The 13711-nt window shown below is 47.5% G+C and overlaps 1 long non-coding RNA gene across 1 annotated transcript in view; it reads right to left on the reverse strand.

Moving 5' to 3' along the window:
• Positions 1–10295: 10295 nt before the first annotated feature.
• LOC105511504 overlaps positions 10296–13711 on the reverse strand; it is a 36410-nt gene continuing 32994 nt past the window's right edge. The window contains exon 4 of the long non-coding RNA XR_001001724.1: positions 10296–10410. This is a non-coding gene — a long non-coding RNA (uncharacterized LOC105511504). The remainder of the gene's footprint in view (positions 10411–13711) is intronic.

The following is a 13711-nucleotide window of genomic DNA, read 5'->3' on the forward strand; positions in this document are numbered from 1 at the left end:
GACCTCAGGTGATCCGCCTGCCTCAGCCTCCCAAAGTCCTGGGATTATAGGTGTGAGCCACAGCACCTGGCTGATAATGGTGTTCATTGGTGGGGAGAGCTGGAGGGGTAAAAAGAGGTCCATAGATAATAAAGGTGACTTGTCATTTATTAGGCCATTGTGTTGTTCATTGTATTCATTGTATCATAAATATTCATTATATTATTCTCCATGAGTTTTTATATGATTTAAATATTTCATTTAAATATTTAAATGATGGCTCAAACTTTGGAAGCCCGAGGCAGGAGGATCACTCAAGGCCAGGAGTTCCAGACTAGCCTGGGCAGCATAGAGAGACCCCATCTCTTAAAACAAAATTAGCCAAGTGGGATGGCTAGCACTTGTAGTCCTAGCTACTTGAAAGGCAGAGGTGAGAGGATCACTTGAGCCCAGGAGCTTGAATCTGCAGTGAGCCATGTTTGTGCCCCTGCACTCCAGCCTGGGTGACAGAGTGAGGCCATGACTGCAAAAAGCAAAACAAAACATAACTGTGCATCAGTCAAGGAGCCTGCTCTACCCTCCACACCAGGGCAGACCCACCACCAGGCTCCATCTCCATTTCCTATGGACTGTCTTCCCTCCTGGCCTAGAGCCATGACCTGCCCTGCTTCAGGGAACAAGAGGTAGTTCAGGATGACTGAGCCCAGAAGTAGTAGGGGACAAGACCAGGGATGTGGCTGAACAGGTGAGTGGTGGCCAAGGCACAGACGGCCTTGTGTGCCATGTTGGAGAACTTGGGCTGTGTATGAAGAGTCATTGGGACAGATCAGTGACTTGGTGACAGGGAGACAGGGTGGCACTGGAGGCATACAAGAGACAGTGAGGTGGGGTCTGCAACAAAGGGAGGGATGTGCAAAGGGAGTTGGTCAAGAGAAATGGGGACAGATCTAGCCCCATGGCTGGTCTGCTGTAGGATGGCAGCCAGTTCCAGCTGGAGGTGGAGTTTTCCTGGGTAAAAATGGAAGCAGCCAGCAATTGCTATTTATAAAAATAACTACAAAGGCTTGACAGCCCAGAGAGAATGCTGAAAAAGTAAATTGAGGGCTGTTGGGAAAATGCTCAGTGTTTCTCATCTTCAAAGCATTTCCGAGACATGAGCTCATGAATCCTTTCTCCATGGCCCTGAGAAAAATATAGAAAAGGAAGGTGGTAGGGGTGGGACAAAGCATGGGTGACTTCCCCAAAGCAGCAGAATCTGGTTGCTGGAGATGTTACCATGGGATGCCCCTCAAATGACCACTTCTTCAATCTGCCCCTACTCTGTTCCTCAGACTCAGCCTGGTTAGGGGCTTGGCTACGAAACAGCAAAGGGTGAGGCAGGCGGAGTTGGCAGTGCTGGGGGTCACTGCCAGCCCCAGGGGGCTGCTTAGATCCTAGTGATGAAGGCAAGAAAATGGCCAGGGGGCAGCCTGGGCTACTGGTCAGGGGTCACACTGACCCCACATCCCTGGCTGAGGCACATGGGACTTCATGGTGAAATTGGTACAGGCAACAGCTGCAATGCAAGCTTGGGCAAGGAAGAGGATTTGAACCCAGACAAGGCAATAGGGAGGGAATGAAGGGCAGAGAGCAGACAGGAAGTGTGTGCCACCTTGTCACCTGGAATAAGAGCTACCTGCTACAAGTGCCAGGTGCTTGAGCTCCCATTGTTGTGACCCTCAAAAGCCCAAAGCATGGAGGGGCTCTTATCACTCTTTCACAGAGATGAACTGGGAAGGCCAGGTGTGGTGGCTCACACCTGTAATCCCAATACTTTGGGAGGCCAAGGCAGGAGGATCACTTGAGGCCAGGTGTTTAAGACCAATCTGGGCAACAAAGTGAGACCCTACATCTACAAAAAATAAAAAATAAAAATTAGGCCCACGTGGGGGCTCGCATATGTCATCTTAGCACCTCTGGAGGGTTAGACCAGCCTGGGGGCTCGCACATGTCGTCTTAGCACCTCTGGAGGGTTAGACCGGCATGGGGGCTCGCAGATGTCGCCTTAGCGCCTCTGGAGGGTTAGACCGGCGTGGGGGCTCGCACATGTCGTCTTAGCGCCTCTGGAGGGTTAGACTGGCGTGGGGGCTCGCACGTGTCATCTTAGCGCCTCTGGAGGGTGAGGTAGGAGAATTGCTTGCCCAAGAGGTCAAGGCTGCAATAAGCTATGATCTCACCACTGCATTCCAGCCTGAGCAGCAGAGCAAGACCCTGTCTCAGAGAGAGAGAGAAAGAGAGAGAGAGAGAGAGACAGACGAACGAGTTATTTTAGGGAGAGCATCTCGCACAGCAGGAGTAATGGGATTTGCATTCATCTCCTCACCCCCAGCATGCCCCCACTCATTCTTCAAGTTTTGACTCAAGATCCCCTCCCCTGGAAGCCTTCCCAGGCTGCCCTCAGAGGGAAAGAGCAGTTTGCTTTTCTGCGCCCAGCAGCGCAGAGTTGGCCCTGTGAGAGCACCACGGTGCTAAGCTGTAAGGGCTCATTGCTTCTCTCCCACTGCACAGTGCCCTGAGAAGGACTGGTGGAACCTTGGCTTCCCTTGCTGTTGCCCCAGTCCTGGCAGGAACCAGCTTCCTCTGCTTTCTTGTCGTTTCAGCTCCCCAGGACCTGGTGCACCCCATGTCTCCTGCAGGGTGACCGCTAGCTGGCCAAGCCTGTCCCTGAGTTGTAGGTCAGATTCCCCAGAGGGAGAAGCAGACGGGCCAGAAGCTTGGGTCAGGTAGGCAACCCCGCGGCGGAGGGGAGGGTGGCCCAGCCCACAAGTGCAGTGACCCATGGGCCCAGAACAAAGACACGCTTTACCCACACCCAGGCGTGTGACAGAGTGGACTGGGCATCTAAGTCCACTGGGAGAAACAGCAGGAAACAGAACAGATGGTTGGGCTTACATTCCGGTGGGGAGTTGGACAACACACGAGCAGATCCATAAAGTGATCTCCGAGAGTGATCTGTGCCGCCAGAAAAGAAAGACAGGGTCCTGCGACAGGGCTGACTGTGAAGCCTCCTTAGCCAGGCTGGACAGGGATGCTCTCCCAGGAGCCCGCACTGGAGACTAGCGTGTCCCACCAGACTTTCACGCGGCCTGCGAGTGCTCAGCAATGGTGACAACAGGGTCTCTACTCCATGAAAAACCATCCGCAGACCCGAAAGCACTGCTTTCATTTCATGGTTCTGCACATTTTCTCCAGCCTCTGTGGTGAAAGATTATTTCATTGCCTTCAACAGAAGGCGTATTTGTGTGTGTACATATGCTTGAGAGAAATTTACTGAAAAGATGTGGGTACGAGACCAGCTGGCTGCACTTGCCACGCCAGGATCCTCTCTCAGCAATATGCCCAGGAGCTCGTGTTTGCAATGCTCGAGTCCCAGCCAGGGGAGACACGGGTGTAAGGGACCCACAGGGGAACATTTATGTTGACTTGGAGCTCCGCATGCCCCTTCAAAGGAGGGGAGAACCTTGGAGGGAGGAAGGGACTGAAGACTTTCCAGGGAAATTTAGGAGTCTCAGGCAATTAGTCAGATCCAGAGTATAGATGCCATATTCAGAAGCAGAAGAGGGAAATGCAGTTATTTGGGGATCTCTCTCTTCTAGTCTCCTTCTGAAAAGCGCTTTTCTAAGTCCTCAATGCCTATACCTCCTCAATAGGTATGATTCCTACCACTTTCCCGTAAGTATAGTTTCCTTCAAAGTTTAAAATTTTTGTAGATCTTCAAGTATGTAAGGCGTAGTAGTGCTAAACAGAGGTGGAAGCAGTGACGGGAGTTTTGAACATAAAAACATAAATCGCAAGGTGATGAACATGTTTACTTCTTCCTTCACCTCTCTCCCCCCACCCTTTTCTCTTCTTTTTTCCATCAGTTTCTCTTTATGGTTAACATGAAAGAGCTTTAAATAAAACATGCCAAGGGAGAAGATAAGCTGGGACTCCAGATTCGGGAAAGATGGAAAAAGATAAGGTGCTGGAGGCAAAAAAGTGGCCCTCTCGAAAGATGTCCCTACTTTAATGCCCAGAATCTGCGAGTATGTTAGTTTACATTGCAAAGGGGAATTAAGGTTGAAGATGGGATTAATCAGCAGACCTTCGAATAAGGAGATCATGCAGGATCCTTGCAGGCTGGAGAGGGAGGCAGAAGAGGAGGCCAGGGAATGCTATGAGGGAAGAACATGAGCCAAGAAAGGTAGGTGCCTCCAGAAGCTGGACAGGGAGACAAATTCTCACCCCAGAGCCTCGAGGAAATACTTTGATTTTAGCCCAGCGAGACCCAGGTGGGACTCCTAACCACAGAACTGTCAGATGATACATTCATCTTGTTTAAGTTGCCAAGGTTATGGTAGTTTGTTATGTCTGCAGTAGAAAACTAATATGTACGGATAGAGAGGAAAGGATTGAAAACAAGACAGAGAAGGCCTAAAGCAGTGAGCTGGAGAACAAGGCCATTCTGGGGGCAGAGAGACTCAGGACAAGTGGATCCGATTCTTCAAGGGGCACCCTGGGCCTTGGGGTGGGGTTGAGGCAAAAGACATCTCCCCTTGCTGGCCATTCTAGCATTCGGGACCAGCTACATAACTTGGGGAGCCCAGTACAAAATGAAAATGCAGGGCCCCTTGTGTGAAGTTATTAAATGGGAGGATCGCTTGAACCTGGGAGGCGGAGGTTACAGTGAGCCAAGATTGCACCACTGCACTGCAGCCTGGGCAACAGAGTATGACTCTATCTCAAAAAAAAAAAAAAAAGAGAGAAAGAAAAGAAAAAGAAAGTCTTAGACAATGACAGGGCTGTTGTGAGTGTGGGGCCCCATAAGCCTGCACTCGTTGCACCCCCAGGAAGCTGGCCCTGCCCGTAGTTATGAGTGTAGATGTGGGTTACCCAGGAGCTTTTATGTGGGCCCCTGGGTGGTGGATACACCTTTTGTCTGATTACTAGGCCACAGCTTCCTGGAACCTTTCTCAGTTCCCCCATGGCTGACTTTGCCATGGACTTGAGTCTTTTTTTTTTTTTTTTCCAGACAGAGTCTTGCTCTGTCGCCCAGGCTGGAGAGCAGTGGCGTGATCTCGGCTCACTGCAACCTCCACCTCCCGGGTTCAAGCAATTCTCCTGCCTCAGCCTCAAAAGTAGCTGGGATTGCAGGCATGCGCCATCATACTCAGCTAATTTGTGTGTGTGTGTGTGTGTTTATTAGAGATGGAGTTTTGCTATGTTGGCCAGCCTGGTCTCGAATTCCTGACCTCAGGTGATCCACCCGCCTATAGCCTCCCAAAGTGCTGGGATTATAGGCGTGAGCCACCGCACCTGGCCAACTTGAGTCTTTAAAAGGAGGATGTGCCTGATACGTATTAGAAGATACCTCTTCCCCTGCTCCTATCTCCCGGTCCCCTCTCTGAGCTAGTTCGTTACTGCTGTCCCTAGGGGGTCTTCAGCACCAAGGGATGGGGGCACAAATAGGGGTCTGGGTGAGCTGAAATTGCGGGCAGGAATCAGAGGCAGAATTTTTATCTTAAGTAACAGCAAAAGGAATAAAGCAGACAGTTCCTAAAATGCCTGTGTTTCTGGAGTTTAGAATCTCAGTTTATGTTCCTTCTGGCAAACCATATACAAAGGATTCTTGCAGAACCACTGTTCCTTACCAAGCTGTGTTAGGCTGAAATCACCATTACGCTGATGTATATTTTAAGTCATTTCCCCCACCATGGGGCACCACACACCTCACCTCCATGAACATCCCATCCTCACTGCCCACAGCTGACCTCTTTAAATGGGGACTGGGAGTTTGTTTTCAATCTAATGTCTCCAGCTGAGGTGGGCGAGTGCTTGGTTACAGGCAATGGAGCAGGTGAAGGGAGGCCTTTGGCATTCACTCTTTCTCAGTAGTGGTAAGATTTTCTTACCATTTTCCCAACGCCTCTGGATAATTCTTTGCTACTTTCAAAGGAATGAGGCTCATATTTCAGAGGAGATCGCCATCTCACTCTTACTTCATGTGGCTGTCCTTACCACGGACCATGTCTGCATCCAGTGTGTTTTGAGCCCCCAGGTGCTGCCTGAGCCCCTGTTTTATGAAAAACAGATCGTTGAAAGGAGAGAAAGTGAAGAACAGTTGAAGAGAGGAAGAGCGGCAGAAACAGCTGCTACTGAGTAGGGACTGGTGAGTAGCTACTTTGTAAACCCTGTAACAGGCTTTCGAGTCAGCACTGTTCCTGCTCTACCCAAACCCAATCTCCCCACCTTCGTTGCTGGGAAAACCCCAATATTTCCTATGAAAGCAGTTTTTAAAAATTGAAGTATAATACTGTGTTTCTCGAACTTGCACGTGTGAGTGTATTGCCTGGCAATGTAGTTAAAGTGCAGCTTCTGATTAGTAGGCGCTGGGACCTCGATTCTGCATTTCTAACAAGCTCCTGGGTGATGTTATTGCTGCTGGGCCATGGACCACACTTTGAGCCTCAAATATACATACAGAAAAGTGCACAAATCATGCCTACAGCTTCATGGTCAACACACCCAAGTACCCGTGACTCAGATTAAGAAATAGAGAACATTACTTGTATCCCGCAAGCTGCCCTCATGCTGCCTTCCAATCAGTACCCTCATCCACCTCCCTAAAGGTGACAACACTCTTGAGTTCTATGCCATAGACTAGTGTGCACTTAATCTTAGCCAAAAGGCCGAGAAGTGAGTTGTGTGGCTTCTTTCTAAACTTTACATAGTATGTGTTCTTTGGGGTAAAGTCTTGAACTTGATCAGGTGTCCAGCCTCCACAAGGCCAGGTGCCCAAGGAAAGCAACATCCTCCCCAGGCTCAGAGTGTGGTTGCTGTCAGCCAAGCGTGGATGCTCCCTCGGCCTTGTCAGTGACTGGTTTACACATGGCATGTGGTGCAGTTCTGGCCATTGAGGAAAGTCTGCTGGAGCTTTTGGGAAAGTTTTCCTTGTTGATGAAAAAGATGCACAGAACAAAACACTCTCTGGTTTTTGTTTGATGTTGTTGTTCCCAGAATAGTGGCAGTCAGCTTACAACCATGAAGGGAAACCAGCTGAGGTCTCCAGTCAACATCTGAGGATGGGAAGGTGTAATGGAGTGAGAATGGGCCCAGGTCAGGAAGGCACTCACCTAGGGCACAAAGTTTAAGGGGTGCCCAAAATCTCAATCTCAGTAATCAAGATTTTGTATATATATATATATATATATTAGATACAGTGTCTGACTCTGTCTCCCAGGCTGGTGTACAGTGGTGCTATCATAGCTCACTGCAGATTCGAACTCCAGGGCTCCAGAAATCTTCCCACCTTGGCCTTCTGAGTAGCTGGGACTACAGGCATGCACTACCACACCTGGATAATTTTTATCTTTTTTGTAGAGACAGGGGTCTCCCTATGATGCCCAGGCCAGTGTCATACTCCTAACTTCAAGCAATCCTCCCACCAAAGTGCTGGGATTATAGGTGTGAACCACCGTGCCCAGCCTAGAATTAACAGTTTTAAAAATAAAAATAATGCAAATATCAAAAATTTTGAAAAAAATATCAAAATTTTAAATAAAGACAGGGTTAGTAACAGTGCCGTGCTGAGTGATGTTGAAGCCCAGAGCAAAAAAAAACAGTAATGCTGATTATCTTTACTTAAAATTTTGATATTTTATTCCCAATTTTTTGCATTAATTTTCATTTTTAAAATATTGTCATAAATACTGTTTATCTTGCTGATTGAGTTTTTCTGGACTCCTCCTGAAATTTTGTGCCAGCCTTGTCCCAGCCCTGAGTTAAAAAATAAAAACTCTAGAACTGTTTTACCTCCAGATTTCCATTTTGTGGAATAACAGAAGTTCTTATTGTTTAAGTTATTTTTTGTTGGGGTTTCTGTTTCTTGCACTTCAAGATATAATAGTCAGTGTAAGATCAATAAGCTATAAGTGACAGAAACCCAATTCAAACTGGCTTAAATAATGAGGAAAGTACTAGCGCATATTTCAGAGAATGCAGAGTAGTGTGGGCTCTGGCTTTGTCTCTCTTCTGTTCTATCGGTATTTTCTCCATAACCTTCAGGTTTGTCTGAAGGTCAGGTTTGTACAATAAATAATTTGTCTGGTCCTGTCTCAGGTTCCTGGCACAGAGCTTCTTAAACTCTTTGGAATTTCCCAAGGGATAGGAGTATCTTTGTTATTCATGAGCTCCATGGATTACACCTGAGTTTAAGCTGAGATGGTTCAGGATTAAGACTGGTCACCAGAAAGACCAACCACGTAATTAGAGGGTTGGGGTTTTGAACCACCCCTACCTCCAAGGAGGGAGGAAGAGCTGGAGATTGAGTTCAACCACATGGCCAATGCTCAGTCATGCCAATGGAGTGGCACTCTAATAAAAACTCTGGATGTTGAAGCTCAGTGGAGCTCCTGGTTAATGAACACACTGATGCACTGGGAGAGTGATATGGGCCAACTCCATGGGGACAGGGCCCGGAAGCTCTGCATTCTAGAAGCTCTTAGGCCTTACTCTATGCTCTTGATTGATATTCTTTATTATAAAACTATAATCATAATGTAGGCTTTCCTGAGTTCTGTGAGTCATTCTGGCAAATTATTGAACCTGAGAGGGATTGTGGGAACACCCAGATTTGTAGCCAGCTGGTCAGAAATGCTGGTGGTCTGAGACCCTACCTCGTGGCTGGCATTTGAAGTGAAACAGTCTTGCAGGGGACTGTGCCCTATGGTGTGGCGTCTCCACTAACTCTGGGTATTTGTATTTGCATCTGGGGAATCATATTACAGTACACCCGTTGGTGTCAGAACAGTTGGTATCCGAAGAGTCAGCTTCCTCCAGAGTCACAGAAGGGCTACCAGCAGCAACAGACCTACTAGTTTATTTCCAGCAAGACAGACAGAAGAGCCTTTCCCCAAAATATGGAACTGATGACCATTCCTTCAGTCTTCCTGAGCCTGCTTCTGTCATCCTAGACCTAAGACAATCGCCAGGAGAATGTCACATAGTCATTGGCTCAAGCCCAGATTCTTAAACCAGGCACAGGGGATTATTGTGATTGGCTAATCAATCTTCCCGCCCTACCCACGAGAATTAGAAATGGGGTCATTGACCCTTGGCCCATGGTAGCTATTTTGAGGAGTGGTAAATAGTTAAACAAAGCTGAAGTTCTGTTAGAAAGGGAACAGGGGGCCAGCGGTGGTGGCTCAAGCCTGTAATCCCAACACTTCGGGAGGCCATATTGGGAGGATCATTTCAGGCTGGGAGTTGAGACCAGCCTGGGCAACATAGCAAGACCCCATTTCTACAAAAAATTTTTTAAAATAAGCCAGTACAGTGGCACACATCAGTAGTCCCAGTTACTTAGGAGGGGATAGGTGGACGTATCACCTGAAAACAGGAGGTAAAGGCTGTAGTGAGCTATGATCGTGCCACTGCACTCCAGCCTGGGCAACAGAGCAAGATCCTGTTTCAAACAAAAAAAAAAAAAAAAAAAAAAAAGAGGAAAAGGAAAAGAAGAAAGGGAAGGGAAAACAAATAATGGAAGTTAGACCACCAATAGCACCATAAAGAAGAGAGAGAATGGCCTTGATGTGAATCCTAACTTCGATACTTACCAACTGCAGGAAGAGACTCTGTTTTCTCATCTGTAAAAAAGAGGTAACAGTGTCTACTTGACATAAGTACTTATGAAGGTTAAATGAAAATGCATGGTGTCTGATATACAGCAGGTACATAACTAAACGCATAGTGTCAAACATACAGTAACTGCATAACTAAATGCATAGTATTTGGCACGTGGGAGGCACACAAATATAGTTCTTTCACCCAGTCTCCTTTAGACACTGAGTTCCTGGGGGGTGAGTGCAGCGCTTGCCTGGCATGGTGCTTGGCACATGGTGGGCCTTTAATAGATACTTATTAAAGGAATAAGGCAAGAGAACATTCCTCTGAATAACTGGAACCTTTTCCTTCTCCCTAATACTAAGGATTATGCAACTGTGTAGCCCATTCTTCCTTTGACACTAGGAACATTTTAGCTAATTGAATTTGAATTTCAGCTGTAACAACTACTTGGCCTTCCTAGACTACACATCTATGCTCCTCTGTATCTAATCTTGACTCTCTACTCCTAGTTCCCTCAGGCCTAATTCTCTCCTTCTTTGTTTTTATTTTCCCAGCATCATTTTGTTGTAAGTATCCCTGCTATAAGCCATCTTTGTGGAAAGAGATGGAGCAAACACAGACACGTAGACAAACCAAATGCTTTATAAAAAAGCCACTGAAGACACATTAAGGAAGCCACTTTCCACCATTTATTAAAGAAATTCTTTCCCAGGCCGGTCTGAGTTGCACCCAGACTTTATATCAGGCTTTGTTCCAAGTGGGTGGAGGTGCCAAAGGGAATACTGTGGCCTGAAAGACGTCCAAGGAAAAAGGCTTCTTTTAGAGGCAAGCCCACATTACACAGTTGGCAATGCTAAGCTGAACGTCCTTCCAGCTTCCAGGGGGACATGAAAGACATTCCCCCCATAGCTTCGGTTTCAAGCTCTTACAGCTGGAAGGGCAGAAGAGCCAAGTTCCGCCTTTTCAATGCAGGTTGTCACTTGGGTGCCAGGATCTGCTGATCGATTAGCCAAACATCCAACATGAGAAAAAGGCCCAGCACACATCATTTTGCTTAACCGTTATTAAATGCTCCATTTAACCCCAAAGAACCTGACTTTCTCTTTTTCTCATCTGCCATAGCTCAAGAACACCATTACTAAAGAATTTTTCTTGAAAAATTACAAAGGGAAGCAAAAGAAGGAAACATGATTTCTGAGCAGACCTGTCATTGGCAGTGCTGCACCTGCGGCTCTTTGTTCTTCATGGGCTCTGAGGACTGGAAGGGAACTTGGGGATTCTCAAGAGTCACCTCCTTATTGTACAGATTGAGAAGCAGATGCCCTGAGAGGTACAGTGACTCACCCAAAGTCACACAGCTGGTTAAGGGCAAGGGGAGGCCTAGACCCACATCTCCTGACTTGTAATTCACTCACTAAACCACATGCTTCTCCAGTACCATAGACTTAGCCACAAACTCTTTGAAGAGATTGAATAATTCAAACAGATGACGCCCTTGCAGAAGGACAAACTGGGGGGTGGCCTCCCTTCTGTGTAAACCAACAGCCCAAACAGCATAATGAAAGAGCCCAGTTTATTTTTCTTGTCACATAAATTAAAATCATTTACAGGCAGACATTCCCTAACTCACAAATAAGCTGTGTCCTAACAGTGTGTTTGGAATTTGCTATTTAGAACCCAGGATGTGTTTTCTTCCTGGGAAATCACATGATCGAGTGTGGTCAGAACCCCAGGCCAGGTCACAAAGGGCGACTTAACCAATAAGTAACCACTGTGGAGTGGAAGGAACCATTCATCATATTGTTTCCATGAAAAAACACACTCCAGGTTTCAAGTAGGAATAGTGGAAACGCAGCTACCCCGCCAAGGTCCCAGTGCAAAGATGTCCCTCCCAGGTGCCTGGTGGGGAGCTGGGAGGTTAGGCTAGGTCAGAGCTAGGAAGCCGTGCAGAATCGTGAACTGGACATGCGCTTTGGATGGAGGCAGAACAGGTTTCCAGTCCACTCCACTACCTAATAGCTGGGTGAGTTCCTTAACCTCTCTGATCCTCTGAAAAATGAGGATGGTAACAGTACCTCACTGGTAAATTATAAGGGCAAAAGAAGACAATGTCTATGAAGAACCTATTTCGGTGTCTCGCATGTATCAACAAGCCATCATTTATTATTGTGGTTGCTTGGGAGGAGAACGGTGGGCTCTGGCGGTTTGGAGACCTGGGATGCTCCATTTGAGGAGGCAGCGTCTGGGGTGAGGAAAGGCTCTTGCCATAGCCTGATGGGCAGGGGACAGTGAGGGGACCCTGGGTTCTTACCCCCAACTGCTGCCCTTTAGGCAGTAGAAGTGGCAGCAGCTGTGGTTCCACCCCTGCTGGGAGGAGGCGGCAAAACCCAGGTGCGGCCCACAGTGGCCACTTCAAGCAGCCCGGTTGTTGAGAGGGTTGCCTTCGGCAATGCTGGCTCATAAGCAGCTTCAGCCTTCCCCTGCCCTCTGCCATCATTCCTCCCCATCCCCCGGGGACGTCCCTGGCACCTCCCACAGTGCTCCTCGTCCTTTCAAGTCTCATTTCAGTGACTTAAAATGTCCAAGCCAGTGTAACATCAAACTTTAAATTCTGTTAAGTTCAGTCTCCTCCCACAATCTGAGGCTTGCTCCAGGCTTAAAAGCGGCCTGAGGAGGAGCAGGGGTCTGTGTTGCTAGTCTCTTCTCTCTCCTGGCTCTACTCCCAGCCCCCATTCTCACTAGCTGGGTTTCACACCATCTGAGGCCAGGCCCAGAGGGAGAAGGGAGGGAGTTGAGCACAGCAGTGTGATCTGGCATGGGTCCTCTGGGTGTCTGATGCATGGGTGTTAGCTCTGTCCCCAGGCCCATGGCTCCAGAGCCCCTCAAAGCCCCCCACAGCTGTCTTGAGGTGGGAAGGAAGTGCCAGAACCTTCCCCCAGAAATATGGTGCTCAGCTGACCCAGTTTGCCCAGGACTAAGGGCTTTCCCAGGCGGCAAGACTTCCATTGCTAAGGCCAGGACAGTCCCAGGCAAACCAGGAGGAAACAGTCACCCGACACAAGAGCGGCGGGCACATCTTGACACTCAGCTCTGTCCCAAAGAACCCTTTTCTCATGACTCTTCAGCCCAAGTGACCGGTGGGCTAGAGCTGGCAGGCTAGGTTTAACTCCTTCCTGGCAGGTCCTGCACAGGCAGCCTACCTCATGCTAAGTAGTAGATTCTCAGAATCTTCTAAATGGTTGTCTCTGGGGCCTCTGCCTAAACTGAGACTCATCCTCGAATATGGACTAGAGGAATTTCCGGTGCCGTGGTGAATCCTGAACTAACAGCTTCACTGTGTGCTTAGGGACATCTCAGCAGGGACTGAGACGCTGTACAGTATGGTGTAGGCTGTGGCCTGGGTTGAAATCTAGCTCAGCCCCTCATTACCTTGGACTGTGTTACCTTTAGCACCCCTGTGTCTCATTTCCTCACATATGAAATTGATGGGTGACGGCCCCTACCTCATAGAGTTATCTGCAGCGCTAAGAGAATTAACTCATGTCACACATTGCCTGGGACATGGTAACTGTGCAATAGATGTTAACTCCTAGCAACATTTTTATAGCAAGCCAGGATTGTGTAATAAAAACTTGAATACATTTAATAAGTTTCAAATCTACTGCAGGCATATTTTCTTAAGTTATTTTCTTCATTTTAAAACAAATTGAAGAGTCATTGTTGGCAAAGGCACCAGAGAAAGGCCGTACACTCATGTGCTGCTGGTGGGAGCATAAATTTATAGTCGCTCTGGAAGGTCATTTGGCGATAGGTTTCGAAAGCCCTAAGAATGCTTTTGACCCAGCAATTCCACTTCTAGGAATTTATCCTGAGGAAATAATTGGAAAACTGGCTAAAGATTAATGCGCAAGATGGTTCCTTGCAGTGTACTTAGAAAAATAGCTGAAGCTGTCTGAATGTCTTAAAAGATCAGAAACATTTTTGTTTGTGCATACAGTGAAATACTATGCAACTGTTAAAAATTATGTCGCAATCTATATTTGTTGACATGGGAGGGTGTTTATGAAATATATAGTATACTTATATAGAG

The sequence above is a fragment of the Colobus angolensis genome, unplaced genomic scaffold (assembly GCF_000951035.1).
Source record: "Colobus angolensis palliatus isolate OR3802 unplaced genomic scaffold, Cang.pa_1.0 Scaffold20, whole genome shotgun sequence".
NCBI lineage: Eukaryota > Metazoa > Chordata > Mammalia > Primates > Cercopithecidae > Colobus > Colobus angolensis.